Below are 16,009 nucleotides of genomic sequence, written 5' to 3'. Positions count from 1 at the left end.
AATGAGAGTGGCCAGGAACATCCTTCCGGAGAAGAATGGAAGATGGTGATAGAGTGAGCTGCCAGACAGGGAAAATGGTCCAGTGGAGGGCAGCATAGGTGCTGAGCCCTGAGGATGCCTGATGTGTTCCAGGAACAACAGGGCTCAGTGTGGCTGGAATAGAGGGTGAAGTCGTAAGAAACAGAAGCCAGAGAGAAAAATGAGGCGAGATCATGGAGGGTCTAGAATTTGACCCTTACTCAGAGAAGATGGGAACCACACACTGTGTTTGGAGCAGAGGAAGGTCAAGGTCTGACTTGGGTGTTAAACTTAAAAGGACAAAGTGGAAGAAGGGTGGAGGGTGCGACAGCCCCGGCGGGGTCACAGACAGGCATCCTTGGGCTGTTGGAATCCCATGGGTGGGTTTGTTTGGCTCCTATCAAATTTTAACACATGAATTGATTGCCCACGTTTTACAACTGGTAGATTTCAACTGAAACTGCAGATCTCTAGCTTCTCTTGAGGTCCTCCCCGGAGCCTGTAGGCTACTCAGCTGCAATTATGTGTGGGTGGTGGAGCAACCAGCAGCCCTGGGGCAGTGAGAAATTCAGATGCCACTCTGTCCCTTTGCACAAACATTGATCTATTCTTTAAAAGAGGTGTAAGCAAAGAAAACCCCTGGAGATCTCTTTAAAGGGAGGGAAAAAGGCAGCAAAGTGAACAGTATTTCCTATCAAGAAGGCAGCTCTTTGCTTGACTGTGTCTTCCATCTTGCTTATTGAAAGGCCAAAAAGGAGAAGTAGACGGCATGAAGGAGAGGGCCTTGCTTTCTCTGATAGCTCTGGGTACAGCATTTCCAGTAGATCTCGATGAAGGAGTCTTATAAAAGCTGTTTTATCAAGGCAATTCTCAAACATGCACGAGAACATAAGACTAGTATAATGGCCCCTGCATCACCCAGTTTCAACTATAATCAATTCATCTTGTATCCATACCAATAAAGACCTTGACCCTCTTCCACCAGCCCTGGTGAAGCATTTCTAAGAGGTCATATAATCGTATGTGTAAATATTTCAGACTGTGCATGCATGCTCAGTTCGTCAGTCATGTCCAACTCTTTGCGACCCTATGGACTATAGCCTGCCAGGCTCCTCTTTCCATTGGACCCTTCAGGGAAGAATACTGGAGTGGGTTGCCATTTCCTTCTCCAGGGAATCTTCCCAACTCAGGGATCGAACCCACGTCTCCTGCAACTCCTGCATTGGCAGGTGGGTTCTTTACCAATGATCCACCTGGGAAGCCCCAAATATTTCAGTAAACATATCTAAAAGATAAAGTCTCTCTTGGAATTTAATGTCAATATGATTACATGAGTCCTAAGTCACTGCCGCCGCCGCCGCCAAGTCACCTCAGTCGTGTCCGACTCTGTGCGACCCCATAGACGGCAGCCGACCAGGCTCCGCCGTCCCTGGGATTCTCCAGGCAAGAACACTGGAGTGGGTTGCCATTTCCTTATCCAGTGTGTGAAAGTGAAGTCGCTCAGTAGTGTCTGACTAGTAGCGACCCCATGGACTGCAGCCCACCAGGCTCCTTCGTCCATGCAATTTTCCAGGCAAGAGTACTGGAGTGGCTTGCCATTGCCTTCTCCGTAAGTCACTTCAGTGGTGTCCAATTCTGTAACACTATGGACTATAGCCCACCAGCTCCTCTGTGGTCCATGGGGATTCTTCAGGCAAGAATACTGCAGTGGGTTACCATGCCCTCCTCTAGGGGATCTTCCCAACCCAGGGATCAAACCCGCATCTGTTCTGTCTCCTGCATTGGCAAGTGGGTTCTTTACCACTCGTGCCACCTGGGAAGCCCATCAGTATGACCTGGGGCTGGATCATTCTCTGCCGTGAGGCTGCCCTGCTCACTGCTGGTGTTTGGAAACACCCCTGGCCTTTACCAATTAGATGCCAGTGGTGGTTCCTGCCGGAGAAGACAATGGCAAGCCACTCCGGTACTCTTGCCTAGAAAATCCCATGGACGGAGGAGCCTGGTGGGCTGCAGTCCATGGGGTTGCTACGAGTCTCACATGACTGAGCGACTTCACTTTCACCTTTCACTTTCACGCATTGGAGAAGGAAATGGCAACCCACTCCAGTGTTCTTGCCTGGAGAATCCCTGAGATGGGGGAGCCTGGTGGGCTGCCGTCTATGGGGTCACACAGAATCGGACACGACTGAAGTGACTTAGCAGCAGCAGCAGCAGTGGTTCCTGCTTCCAACCACTTGTGACAACCACAAATATCTCCAGGTGCAGTGTTTCTGGAGGAGCAAAATTGCCTCCAGCTGAGAACTCTCCAGTTCCTGAGAGAGAGAACAGCCTGGATTTGGGTCAGAGATGAACTACTTGCCTTTGAGAAATTTAAACATGGCTGGAACCTAATAAACAAAACGAGGAGGAGAGATGAGGGTGAGCCTTCTCCTCTCCCTTCCAAAGAAGGAGTGTGTTCAGAAATACCCCAGAACACCGAGTGTAGCTGCTGGCATGGCAGACGCTCCCTTCAAAGATCAAGAGTCCCACTCCCCCGACTCCAGACCTCCCGTGGAGGCCTCAGAGGTCATGTCAGCCTCAGTCAGGAAGTGACACTTGACCAGGACCTCTCAAGGGCAGGTGGGCCAGCTGACCTTTCCCAGAAGAATTGCATCAGGTCTCAACGCTGCCCCCTATAGGCCCCGTGTTGATTTGCAAGTTGCAGTTGAAACAGTGGTCACTTAGCCAGGTCCAGGAGATCAGCGTTTCTAGCATTTCAGTATCCAAGAAGATGAGTGCTCAGTCTCCCATATGATGGCTTAAGGCTAGACTCTGAGCTCTGCCACCTCACTCGCAGGTGACCCTTGGAAAGTAAACACAACTTTTGTGAAATCAGATTGTAGTCATGGAACCTAGAGAGTTTGGGCACTTAGCTCAGTACCTATCAGCTCTTAATCCTCAAGCTGGATCCAAGGCTGAGCCTCCTGATCTCTGAGAAAGGTCCAGAAATCCTTTCTCAGACCATGTGCCTCACCCATTTGGGGGTTCAGAGAAGGGAGTCTTCGTGTTTTTCTCTTTGATGCTCTGGTTGTCTAGCCATCCCTGTCGATCTGTCTCTCCTCCGCCTCCCATGGCCCTCATTTCCGTGTTTCCCTTCCCCAGCTCTTCCACCCACTCGCATTGCCAGAATCATGGCCAGAGGCGCTTCACGCGTCAGGCACTGCTGGTTCCTCTTGCCGTTGTTTTCCTGAAGTCGCCCCACACAAAAACATATGAATTTTGCAGATGAATGGTTTTATCCTGGGCAACTCTGATAGGCTTTCACTTCCCATCTGCCACTCCATCTGTAGCTTCCAAAACCACGACTTCTCCCCTCCCAGGAAGGATGAGCAAACTTAGGAGCCTTCTCAAAGGGGCGGGAGTGCCCAAGTCAGAAGCTTCTACGAGACTCTGAAAACTTGGGTGGATATCCAAGGGCAGCGTTCACCCATCCTGGCTGCTCTGAGCTGTCTGTGATTTGACATCGCCTGTCCAGGTCAGCTGTCTGGCTCTAACCGCCAGCCAGATTCATTGGTCTCTACTGACCAGTAGCCTCCATGAGGCCCTGGATGCAGACAGCGTGGCTGCAGATTCTGCCACCACCGATGGGCCATTTGAATTGGCTCATGTTGCCTCAGCTTTCTGCATCTCATTGTCTGCGCCTAAAAGGGACCCAGTTTTGGTACCTGTTTCATAGGGCAGCTAGGAGGATTAGAGGAAACATTGCATGTCAGGGCCTTAACCCAGTGCCTGACACAGAAAGTGCTCCCAAAAAGCAGGCAGTAGTTATCATAGTTGTATAACAGTGCTGGCCCCAAAGGCTGGACTTCATCATCGACTGAGTTGCTTTCCTTTTTCCCTTCACTCATGAAAAGACCAGGAAAATATTTCTTGGACTCACATCTCTTTCAAAAGTGGGAAATGCAAATTGAGACTCAAAGACTGAATGTTTCAAGAGGAACAGGCCAGAACCAACTCGTCTGCAAACAGGAAGACTGTTCTTGTGTTTGGAATATGCAAGCGAAGTTATGTTTAAAGGCTGTAGGCCTTCCCACTTCACTGTTGACGTGACCGCCTGGCCCACGTAAGCTCTGGTTGGAGCTGTTTATGCATCCAGTGTGTGAATGAAAATGGATATTTTCAACTCTTGAGACCCTGCTAGGTTGGGAATCATCAAAGAACATGATGCTTTTATTCAATATATTCTGTTTACTGAGTAAGGCTGGAAACTGCGCTAGCATTCTTCAGTCAGATGGACCACAGACAGGGATGAAACCAAAAGCATTATGCAGTCGGTTTGCAAGGTTTGGGCCAGTGGTAACAGACCCCACACCATCTGTCACTGGGCCCTGTGTCCTGGAGCAAACCAGATGCAAAGGCTGAAAGTGCCCATGGCCCCTCCAGGGCTCACATTCTGTCTGTGGTGTGTGTGTGTGTACATGCATGTTGTGTGTGTGCAAGCATCAAGCAAAACCCAGAATCTATTAATTCTGCCTCTTAGGGATTCACAGCAACAAGGTCTAACCCAATGGGGCCCACCATGTGGACATTTAAGCATAGACCCTTAACCATAGACCCAAACCTCTCTCTTGAGATACCACCAGGGACCCAGGGCAGGAGCATAAGAGCTTTTCTGCAGTTCTTCAGCCGGAAAGACCAGCTCAAACAGACAGGAAGCAGGTGTCTGGGCTTCTTTGCAACATCCCCAAGATCAGTGTCTCCATGGCACTGATCAAGCAAGACAAACGCCCAGATCCAGCAGATGTTTCCTGTGTACCTACTGTGTGTCAGGCCCTCTGCCAGGGCCTTTAACAAGTGTCTTAATCTTCATCCCTTAAAACATAGCTTCTGGTGTGTAAGAAAGTTTAAAGAGGTTAGTATTAGAACTTCTGGTGAATTTTGCAGGGAAGTTAACCCCTTGATAATACCTAGGTACAGAGTCTTGTCACCCTGGGATCTGGCACAGGACTGATCTGTGCATAGTCAGTCCCCTACTTTTCATTCCTCTAGTCAGGCCACTGATTCTCGAATGGGTCAAGGAATTCCTGTTGTTAATAGCAAATAACAGTCACAACAAAATGCACTTACAGCGCCCAGGACATCCCTGGCTTGGGTTTGTTTTTTTGTTTTTTTTAAGTGCTGTCCGTGGTCCTGACAGCAACTCCACACATACTTTGGGGAGGCCATTTTTCAGATGAAAAAACTGAGGCACAGAGATGTTGAGGAACTTGACCACAAGCATACAGCCAGTGGTCTTTTATTTTTTTAATTGAGGTTAAATTCACTTAACATTAAATTAACCATTTTGAAGTGTTCTATCCAATGACGTTTACTACATGCCCAATATTGTGGGCTTTCCAGGTGGTGCTAATGACAAAGAATCCTCTTGCCAATTCAGGAGATGCAGGTTCAATCCCTGGGTCAGGAAGATCCCCTAGAGAAGGAAATGGCAACCCATTTCAGTATTCTTGCCTGGAAAATCCCATGGACAGAAGAGCCTGGAGGGCTACAGTCCATGGAGTCACAAAGAGTTGGACATGACTGAGCACACACACACAGTGTTGTGCCTCCAGAACCTCTGTCTAGTTGCAAAACACGTTCATCACCCCGAGAGGAAACCCTGTCCCTCCCCATTCACATCCCACCATGAGGCCCTGTCAATCACAAATCTGTCTCTATGGATCTGCCTACTTTGGATGTTTCATATGTATGGAATCATATAGTGTGTGATGTTTTGTGATTGGCTTCTTTCACTTAGGATCACATGTTCATGCTTTACCCACACTGTAGCCTATGCCAGTACTTCATCCTTTTTATGGCTGTATACTATTCCATTGTGTGGCTGTGCCATAATTTATTTACCCACTCGTCAGGTGGTAGAACCAGGATTCTTAAGAGCTCCCTGAAAGCCCCGTCTCTTGGCCGGCTTGGCTTGTGCCGTACAACCTAAGGTGAGGACCTCATCTGGTTTAAAGATGCAACTCCATCACAGCATTGATACTAGGACTTTTACTGTCTGAGCTCTGATGATGCCAGGGTCAGGGTAGGGTGCTGATCTGTGCACCCTCATCCACAGAAGCCTGGTGACCTTCCCCGTTCAGCCTGGCAGTCCTCCGCCTGGTTCCATTAGAGAAGCTTCCAGTGATTCTGGTTGGTTGAGACAGATTTGGGGTTGAAGATGGAAAGATGAAGGCTTAGGGACGGAGGCCTCAGTTTCCCTTTTTCCCTCCTTTCTTCTTTCACCATCCAAGCCCCTCTGAAAGCAACCCAAGGGTGTCTTGGGGAGGAAAGAGCTCAGGCCTGGCTGAGAGGCCAGCTGAAAATGGTCCCGCAGGTAAGATCAGAAGATGGGGCTTCTCTGACTTCACTCATTCATGCAGCAGAGACTTACTGACCACCTACTACGTGCCAGACACTATGCTGGCTACCAGGTGTTCAAAGGGTAAGAGAAACATGGTCAGTCTCAGCCCTCATCCTAGTGGTTTGAATCACCTGGGTTTGAATCCCAGTTCTTCTGTTTACTAGCTGTGTGAACATGGACTTGAGAATATCACTTAATGTCTCTGGGCCTCAGCTGCCTCATCTGTAGAATGGGTACAACAACAACACCGCCCCATACGGTTGCTTAGAGAGAGAAATGAATTAATGTATGGAACGTGCTTAGCACCCAGCGGGCACTGTCTGTGCGACAGCCCTCGTTATTGATAGAGGGAATCGGAAACTAACCAGAAAGATCACACGAGTGAACATGTGATCACAAAGTGAGGCAAGTATTCTGAAAGGAAGGACAGGTGAAAGAGCATTTAGCCAAGTGAAGCTCAGCTGTACCTTGGGGCGGCCTCTCTGAGGAGGCAACTCATGAACTGCGGTGTGTGAGACACGTAGGCTTAGCTAGCAGTGTGTTCCAGGAAAGGGGATGGCATAAGCAAAGGTCCAGGTGTACGAGAACCCCTGACAGGCTTGAGGAGTTAAAAGAAGGCTGATGTGGCTGAAAGACAGCCAGCCAGAGTGCCTTACCACCAGGGAGGATGGTCCAGCCAGTTCCTGCAGGAGCTTCTGATCCCTTGTCTGGTGGTTGAATCCTTAGCCCAGGAGCTGTGCAGTTTTAATGAGAAGCCCCTGGAGAAGGGAATGGCAACCCACTCCAGTATCCTTGCCTGGAGAATTCCATGGACAGAAGAGCCTGACAAGCTACAGTTCATGGGCTCCCTGAGTCATAGGCTAACACTTCAAAGCTTCAGCGTTATTTGCAATGTGGAGAGGTCACTTTGGCTGCCGTTAGATAACAGTGGGGAGGGGACCGGGCCAGTGGGGAGGCCCGTGAGGAAGGAGGTGATTGCTGCTGTCGCCGTTGCAGGTGTAGAACCACATTCAGGGAGCCCTCCTCCCCAAACCTCAGTCCAAGGCAGGGTCTCAGAAGCCATCGTGAGCTTCCTGAATCCAAGCAGCATCTTAGCCTTTTAGGCACAGAGCCAGGCAGCTGCTCGTGTGGAGGGCCCAGGCCCCTATCTACACAAAACAGCCTCTTTCTCAGGAGACCTGCGGAGTTCAGCTGGCACAAAGGATCCAAAATGGCCAGGGGCTGAGGCCAGAGTTTTAGAAGAGGACTGACCATGAGGCAGGAGGGGCCGGCTGAGGACTGTAAAAGGAAGTGCTGGAGACTCCTCTTTATTCTTTTGGCTTTAACTGTTTATCACAATTATGTGCACAACTTAAAACCTACCATCTTAACCATTTTTAAGTGGTTAAGCGCATTCACATTGTTACACCAGCAAGCTCCAGAACTCTATTCATTTTCAAAACTGAAACTCCACACCCAGTAAACAACTCCCCATCTCCCCTCCCCCAGGCCCTTTCTGTTTCTCTGAATCTGACTGCTTTAGGGACCTCCTGGAAGTGGAATTAGACAGTATTTTTCTTTTTGTGACTAATTTATTTCACTTAGCAGAATGTCCTCAGGGTTCATTGACATTGTAGCAGGTGTCACAATTCCCTTCCTTTCTGGGAGGGAATGAATCTCCCTCATCTGGAGAGACTACATTTTGCTTGTCCACTCATCCATCATTGATGGACACTTGGGTGGCTTCTACCTTACCATTGTGGTAAATAGTGCTGCTGAGAACATGGGTGTATGAATATCTCATCACCTCCCTGTTTTCAGTTCTTTTAGTTATGCCCGGAAGTAGAATTACTGATCCTATGTAATTCTATTTTTAGTTTTTGAGGAACCTCCATACTGTTTTTCATAGCGACTGTACCAGTGTGCATTCCCACCAGCAGAGCACAAGGGTTCTGATTTCCCTATAACCTTGCTCACGTCGTTTTCTTTTTGATAGTAGTGCAAGGTGTTTCTTATGCTTTTTACGGAGCATAAGTTCCCAAAAACAAGGGCCCTGGACCCCTTGGAAGTTTTGAGTAACAGCCATAGCTCTCAGTAGATCCACGAGGCTAGCTATAGGAAATTGTCTCCCCATAGGATCGTGGCCCTCAAATGATTCTTCTAGAACTGCTTCCCAATCCACATCAGCTTCCCCTTCTGATTCCCCATCCTCTGAATAGGACCACCTGTCCACCTGCAGCTGGAAACCTGTGTGGCCTCCGTCTCACTGTTCCAAGGAGGCCTGCGTATTCTTATTCTAACCCTGACACCATTCCCAGGTGCATTCTCACCTGGGATTCCTCCATCTCGGCCCAAGTCAGACCGTCATTGCTTCACACCGGGGTCTTCAGAGACCCCCAAGAGGACATAGTCTGAGATAGACTCTGAAAACAAGCTCCAGCCTCTCCAGGGCCATATGGAAAGGCCAGAAGCCACCACCCTCTCTGGGAGCAGCTTACAAAATATAATCATCACTTCCTGACTGGGTGCTGAGCCAGGCTGAATGCTAGGGACTGGGAGATGCGGCCGAGGAATGGATCTGCTCATTCACTGAGGGTATTTATAGTCTATGAGAGAAATGGAGAGCATGTTGATCAAATAATGTCAGGGTGCTGTGATGGGAAACAAGGAGGAGGTCCCACTTTAAGGAGCATGGTCAGGAAGATGAGATGCTTTATTGCCTTACAGAATTTTGTTGTTTTCTATCAAACCTCAACATGAATCAGCCATCGGTATACATATATTCCCTCCCTTTTGAACCCTCCCTCCCATCTCCCTCCCCATCCTACCCCTCTAGACATACAGAATAGACTTATGGACATGAGGAGAGGGGAGGAGAGGGTGAGATGTATGGAAAGAGTAACATGGAAACTTACATTATCATATGTAAAATAGATAGCCAACAGGAATTTGCTGTATGGCTCAGGAAACTCAAACAGGGGATCTGTATCAACCTAGATGAGGTGCTTTTAAAGAGTGAGGTTTAAAACCAAGTCCTGAAATGAGGCCCACTGTGCAAAAGAGGAGCTGGAGGTATGGCAGAGGGGAACAGCACATCATTGATTTGGGGGAGACACAGATATTCATCCCTTAATTACACTCAATGATAGCAAGGTGAGTGTAGGGTGGAAAAATGTGTTAGCCTCAGTACTTCATGGGAGGTCATATTTGGGAGCCCAACACCAGATCTTTGGGTTCAATCGTCTCTCCCACTGACCACATTCTCAACATCCGGCCGCTTTTATTCTGTGGATGTTCAGAGATGTGCACCCTCTTTCCTGAGACCCCAAAGCCCAGGTGGCCACCATCCAGGGAAAGCTCCACCCAGATAATGTGCAAGTTGGAAAGAGTGTATCTGCTGTCACTGTTGGTCACAAGGCAACTGGAAAAACATGCCTGTAATTACGCCATTAACAGTTTTGTTTGCATCTAATAGCAAAATAATCATTTCCTCAGCCCTGTTATTTTTTCAGTCTGACAGAGCTTACTCCTGCCTCCAGAAACACAGTTTGCTTTTCCCTTGCTGGCTGTCCTGGGTCTCCCGAGCCGTATTTTTGGCTGGACAGCTCTACAAGCTTTCTGGAGGCGAGGACCAACCCAGAGCATCCCCTGGACAGAGTGAGGCTGGAGTTCTCGTGGGGCACAGATGAGAAGCACCGACTCCTCAGAAGGTTGGGGTGGAGCACTGTGTTGGCTCAAGTAGATGAGGAAGGACATCCCTGGGAGGATGTAGGGAGGTCACATAATCAGTGCAGAAGGTGGCAGAACTCAAGGCAAGAATGACATGACTTTTCTCACTCAAGGGATGCCCTGTGGCTTAAATACTTTTCTGTATACTTTTCTGTACTTAAATAATCTCTGTTCGCTGGCTGGCTGTTTTCTCTTCTTTCATTACTGAAAAATGCTGAGTGCTGGGGAAAGGAGGTGGATGGGTTTATCTTGAGTCACGTGCCCTGGCTTTGGCCAGCCCTTCAGTCATTCCTTCCTTCCTTCCTTCATCCATCACATACTTATTGAGATCCTATTGGATTCCAGGCAATGCTGTAGACCCACACTGTCCAGCAGAACTTACTGTGCTGATGTCTAGCTCAGCAGACACCAGACACATGTGGCTCTTGAGAGTTTGAGATATGCTTTATGGAACTGAGGAACCAAGTTGTAAGTGTGGTTTGATTTTAATTTAAATGTAAGCAAATAGTATATTAAGCAGCATGATCCTTGTTGCTCAAGTTGGAGTAGTGAACACAATCATTAAAAGAAAACTCCTGTCCTGGTGGACCTTGCCGTAAGGCAGGAATGCTTCCACTGAGAGAATTACACTGCTCTGAGCAAAATAAGAGAGTAGATGCTACCAGTTCAGAGACAAATATGATCTCCAACCTCTGCCAGCTTGATTGTCTCATGCATCCCACGTTGACCATGCACTGAATTTGGTAAGGTATTTTCTTCCTAATGCCTCCCCTCTCAGATCTCATAGTTCTTCCTCTTGGCAGAAACTGTCTACCTGTCCATAGACAGGATATTTCCAGCCATGGGCATGTTCCTATCCAGTGCATTGAGCATGTTTGCTTCTCAGGAACGCTTAACTGATGCGCCTTGTCCACCATAGGCCAAGAGCAGGGATGCTGTGCACTCTGGGATGCTCTAAGCACATCCAAGTGTATCCTGGGAATTTGAATGTGAGCCCAAGGCTGGCTGGCAGTGAACCTTCCCCACCTAGGGAAAAAGCCAATCACAAGAGCACAAACCCAGTGAGTGTGGTCCCATTTCCAGAAGGCCTCTCCCCTCTGGCTGATGGAAGATTGGGTTTTACCAGTTGTGTTTGCTCTGAGCGTGGAGGGAGGAACCAGCTGCCCTTCCTTGCTTTCAAATTCCTTCATAGTCCTGTCCCTTTGGATCTCAGACTCTCAAGACTCCTCCCCCAAATTGCCAAACTGTGGTGCTAATGGAATTCTCACTCATTTAAACCTGAGCCTCAAGCAGCGTGATGAAGACCGAATGGCTGCCGTCCCTCCAAATGTGCTCAGTTGTGCCACTGCAGAACGGAAACGATGCCGGCGCGTTCTGAGCCATCGCTCTCTCCGTGAGGGCACGTGAGCAATCACTCCACGTCATCCTGACCTGGGTTTGAATCCTTTCTGCATCCTCCACTAGCTGCATGATCCCAGGACAGGTGGATCCAACCATCCTGTGTCTCTATCTTCTCACCTGTAAGAGGGGGATGATAACATTTGCAGCAGCCAGGTGAGAATCCAAGCTCCGCCTGAGGCCCAGCTCTGCAGGTTGATACCCAGCGGAGTGTGGACACGGAGGCTCAGGCCTGGCATCCACGCGCATCTTCACGTTCCTCCCTCCCACCATCTAAACGTTGGGCCCAAGATGCTCAGCCTTGGTGATGGCACTGAGAAGAGAGATGTGGTCAGGTCTCCCAGGGAGCCCTTAGCTTCCTGCCTCCGCCTAGTTGCATGAACGGAAGAGACAAAATATATGATGGATTCTGGCCCCAAGGGGTCACGTGCAGCCCGGATTTGAGGCAAGAGACATGAGAAAAAAGTAGTGGAGGGCTTCCCCGGTGGCTGAGTGGTAAAGCATCCACCTGCCAATGCAGGAGACATGGGTTCAATCCCTGATTGGGGAAGATCCCACATGCTGCGGAGCAACTAAGCCTGTGTGCCACAACTACTGAACCTGTGCTCTAGAGGCTGGGAAGTGCAAGTGCTGAGCCCACATGCCACAGCTACTGACGTTCAAGCGCCCTAGAGCCCAGGCTCCGCAACAAGAGATGCCACCGTGATGAAAACCTCGCACTGCAGCTGGAGAGTAGCCACCGCTCACCACAACTGGAGAAAAGCCTGCACAACAGCAAAGACCCAGCAGAGCCATGCATAAGTTAATTAATCAATAAAACTAGATATACACACACACACACACACATATATATAGTGGAATCCAGCTGGGGGTTTTCACCAGACAGCTGGTGATCAGTAAGCCAGCCAACTAATAATCATGCCCCGGCACTGAGTAATCATACTGTCAATCCTTCTTCCCTTTGGGTGAACCTAAGGAGATGGGCAGAAGGGGTCCTGATATGGCAAACAAGGCCGGAGCCCTCTCCCCACAGTACTTTCCTGCTGCTGCTGCTGCTGCTACTAAGTCACTCCAGTCGTGTCCGACTCTGTGTGACCCCACAGACAGAAGCTCACCAGGCTCCCCCGTCCCTGGGATTCTCCAGGCAAGAACATTGGAGTGGGTTGCCATTTCCTTCTCCAATGTGTGAAAGTGAAAAGTGAAAGTGAAGTCGCTCAGTCGTGTCCGACCCTTAGCGACCCCACGGACTGCAGCCTACCAGGCTCCTCCATCCATGGGATTTTCTAGGCAAGAGTACTGGAGTGGCGATCATTATAATAAGAGATAGTAAAACACAGGGCCTGATGCAGAGCTGGGTATTTGTTACACATGACCAGAAAATGGATCTCGTTATTATCATGATAACAAAAAAATCCTGGGCTATTATTAATTCTGGACCAAAAACATGGTCAGCCCTTTGTCATGGTCACTTCCTTCTCTCCTTCCTTCTCTCCTATAATTTATGACTCCACAGTGTTAATCACTCAATCATGTCTGACTCTTCTTATGACCCCATGGACTATAGCCCGCCAGGCTCCTCTGTCCATGGAATTCTCCAGGCAAGAATACTGGAGTGGGTTGCCATTTCCTTCTCCAGGGGACCTTCTTGGCCCAAAGAGCAAATCCAGGTCTCCAGCACTGTAGGTAGATTCTTTACTGTGGCTAAATAGGTACTCCTATTTAGTTTGTACTAAATAGAAATGTGGCTCACAAGAGAGCAGGCACACACACACACACCTTTGAGGCAAACTGATCTCTGTAGAGTCAACAGCTGAGAGCTCTTCGCTGGCACTGAGCAGTGTCTGGATGCACGGGAAGGTGAGCAGCCCTGGGCCCCATCATCCCTCTCTGCTGCACGGCTCTTTGAAAAGAGCCTTGGTGTTGATCAGCCTTCTCATCGCAGTGGGCTGAAGTAACACTCTTGAGTCACTGTAGCTGCAATCTCCTGAAGGTTCAAGGTGGAAACTTCCTCCAAAGTTCTGCCTATGGATCTCCTCTTCAACCTCACCTCTCCCATCCCATCCCCAGGCTCAAGTAGTCTGACCTGACCAAACTGGTGGTCACTACAAGCCTCCCAGGCAGGGTCAAAAGCTGTCAGATGCCAGCTATGACATCTAGATGTGTTCACAGCCTGGGGGATTGTCACAGAGTAGAAGCCAAGGCCAAGAGCAAAGTCCCCTGCCTCCTTCTGCTTACTCATGTCCATCTGAAGTGAAGCAGCCCTAGCGGGTCCAGACTGAACATCTGGAACCCACATTCTGGCCTTGACCCAGTGCCCATAACACTGCTTAGTTAGAAAGGAAAGAATGAGAAAGAGGAGTCCATTGGGTGGTGCCACCCAGCCTTCCTGGGACAGGGCCTCAGTGGGATCCCACATCAGTGTCCTGTTCCCTTGCAGAGGAGGAATGGAAATTGTGTCCCCAAGAGTTTCTGGCTGTCTCCCGCGTCCTCCAGAGAAAGTGTCTCCTTGGTGCAATTTAATTGTGTTCATCAGTCAACATTACTTGGCAAGCCCAGCCAGGGGCACAAACATCCGCCACCCCTCTCTGAGTGTAATTGTACTCTTTGAGATGCGGGAATGTGGTTTAAGGCCAAGCAGTTTTTGATTACAGAGTCAATCTTTGTTTAAAAGTTTGCCGCCCTGGGGAAGTTTCTAACAAGTTACTTTAAACAATGCATTCTCTGGACACCTACAGCTAAATGGTCCCATTAATCCAAATTGCTTTGCCGGGATTCGGTGCAGCTATTCAGCAACAGGGCAGTGTCCGAGATTGGCTTCGTTGAGAGGGATGACTGCAAAACCAAGCGATGGCTGCTTGTCATGAATCGATCTGCCAGGTGATGCTCACTCCCCCCAGGTGTCCCTGCCTCTATTCATCTGGCCCCGAGCATGCACAGGGTTCTGTGCTAAGTGCTTCGATGGTCTTGGATAGTCTCGCCAGCCATCTGGTGAGGTAGGACCCCATCCTCCCCATTTGAGAGACAAGGGACATGAGGACTCTTCCATGGTCATTCATCTACTGAGAGGTGGAGCTCAGACGTAGACCTTCCTGTCCTTGACCGCAAGCCAGGGCTTCCCAAGTCTGAGCCACAGTGAGCCGGATGGTTTACAGTAGTATGGAGACAAGGTTTTGAAATGGCAATATTTATCTGTAATAGTACATATAAGGAAAAAGAAACATACCCCAGATCTCCAAAGTTGATGTTTTCTTTTCTTAAAAAAAGTTGATATAAATAAGAAAATGTTAGCAAAACAAAATACAAGGAGTGAGTGGCTCTTCAATCATTCAAAAATATTTATTGAGTGTCTACTATACAGGGCTTCCCAGGTGGGTCGGTGGTAAAGAATCCACCTGCCAATTCAAGAGATGCAGGTTCAACCTCTGGATTGGGAAGAAATGGCATTTCCTCCTGTGGAAGTCACAAAGAGTCAGACACAACTTAGTGACTGAACATGCATGCATGCACCTCTGCTATACACATCGGGCACTTTTCCGGGTTCTGGCAGTAAGTAAAGAATATTCCTGGTGTGCCCCACCCCCGTGCTGATGAGAGAAAGAAACAATAGATAAGTAAATGGGTAATGTGTGAGTTGGAAATGTGTCTGAGGAAAAATACAGCATTAGAAGGAGAAGGGTGGGCCAGGAAGATACTTTGATAAGGTAGATATGGAAAACAGTTGACAGGAAATTGTATGAATGACCAACAAAGAAGAACAGCATAATAGTAGAAGTTGACAAAACCTTTAAATAAAAGGCCAGATAGCAAATAAAATGTTTATTAATTTTAGGCTAGGTTTTCAAGCCAGATGGTCTCTATTGCAGTAGCACTGTTCTGCCACTGTAGCAATAAGGCAAGCATAGGCAGTGTGTAAACAAATGAGCATGGTGGTATTCCAATAAAACTTTATTTATAAAAAAACATGTGTTGAGCCACAGTTCACAGATCCCTGCACTAGACCACTCTGCTGGATCTCCCACATTTCAGATACTGGCCTTGCCCAGACCTGTCTCAGCCTTTGCAAATTTAGTTCCCCAGGCACCTACCCATCTTCCCAGGCACAACCTTTTCTGCGTTGTCTCAGAGGAGTCTGTCACCCAGGTGCCAGCTTTGATGGACTTTTTGCTTCAGCTTTCAGGACCCTGGATAGAGAAAGAGTGAGCGAGATTCCCAAGACTTTCTGGTCAACCTCCTCTGGAGCCTGGCCTGGACTCCAACCTGGCCATGGGTAGCTGAATTTGACATAAAATAACAGTCTCCTTTTACTTTATTTTTCTCCAACCTGCCTGGCTTTACCAATCCTGAACTTGAGCTAGGAAGCAACATGTGAAATGCATCTCACCCGTCAGTATTGCCAGACCAGGGCCAGCCAGAGACGTGGCAGTTTGTTCACAGAAGGGCTTCCATTACTGTAGGTCTATCTGGCCCCCTAGTATGTATCAACCAGAGCAGACTGCATGTTCTTAT

At 48.6% G+C, this 16,009-nt stretch overlaps 1 protein-coding gene across 1 annotated transcript in view; it reads left to right on the top strand.

Annotated features, from left to right (window-relative positions):
* The window catches only part of XYLT1 (xylosyltransferase 1), a 355,532-nt gene that overhangs the window by 268,472 nt on the left and 71,051 nt on the right, over nucleotides 1–16,009 (top strand). The gene's annotated exons all lie outside the window — the stretch shown is intronic.

This window comes from Moschus berezovskii, chromosome 27 (assembly GCF_049115385.1).
Source record: "Moschus berezovskii isolate FMDL1 chromosome 27, NW_MosBer_1.0, whole genome shotgun sequence".
Taxonomy (NCBI): domain Eukaryota; kingdom Metazoa; phylum Chordata; class Mammalia; order Artiodactyla; family Moschidae; genus Moschus; species Moschus berezovskii.
Note: the sequence above shows the minus strand (reverse complement) of the source record. Positions and strands in the feature narration are given on the sequence as shown.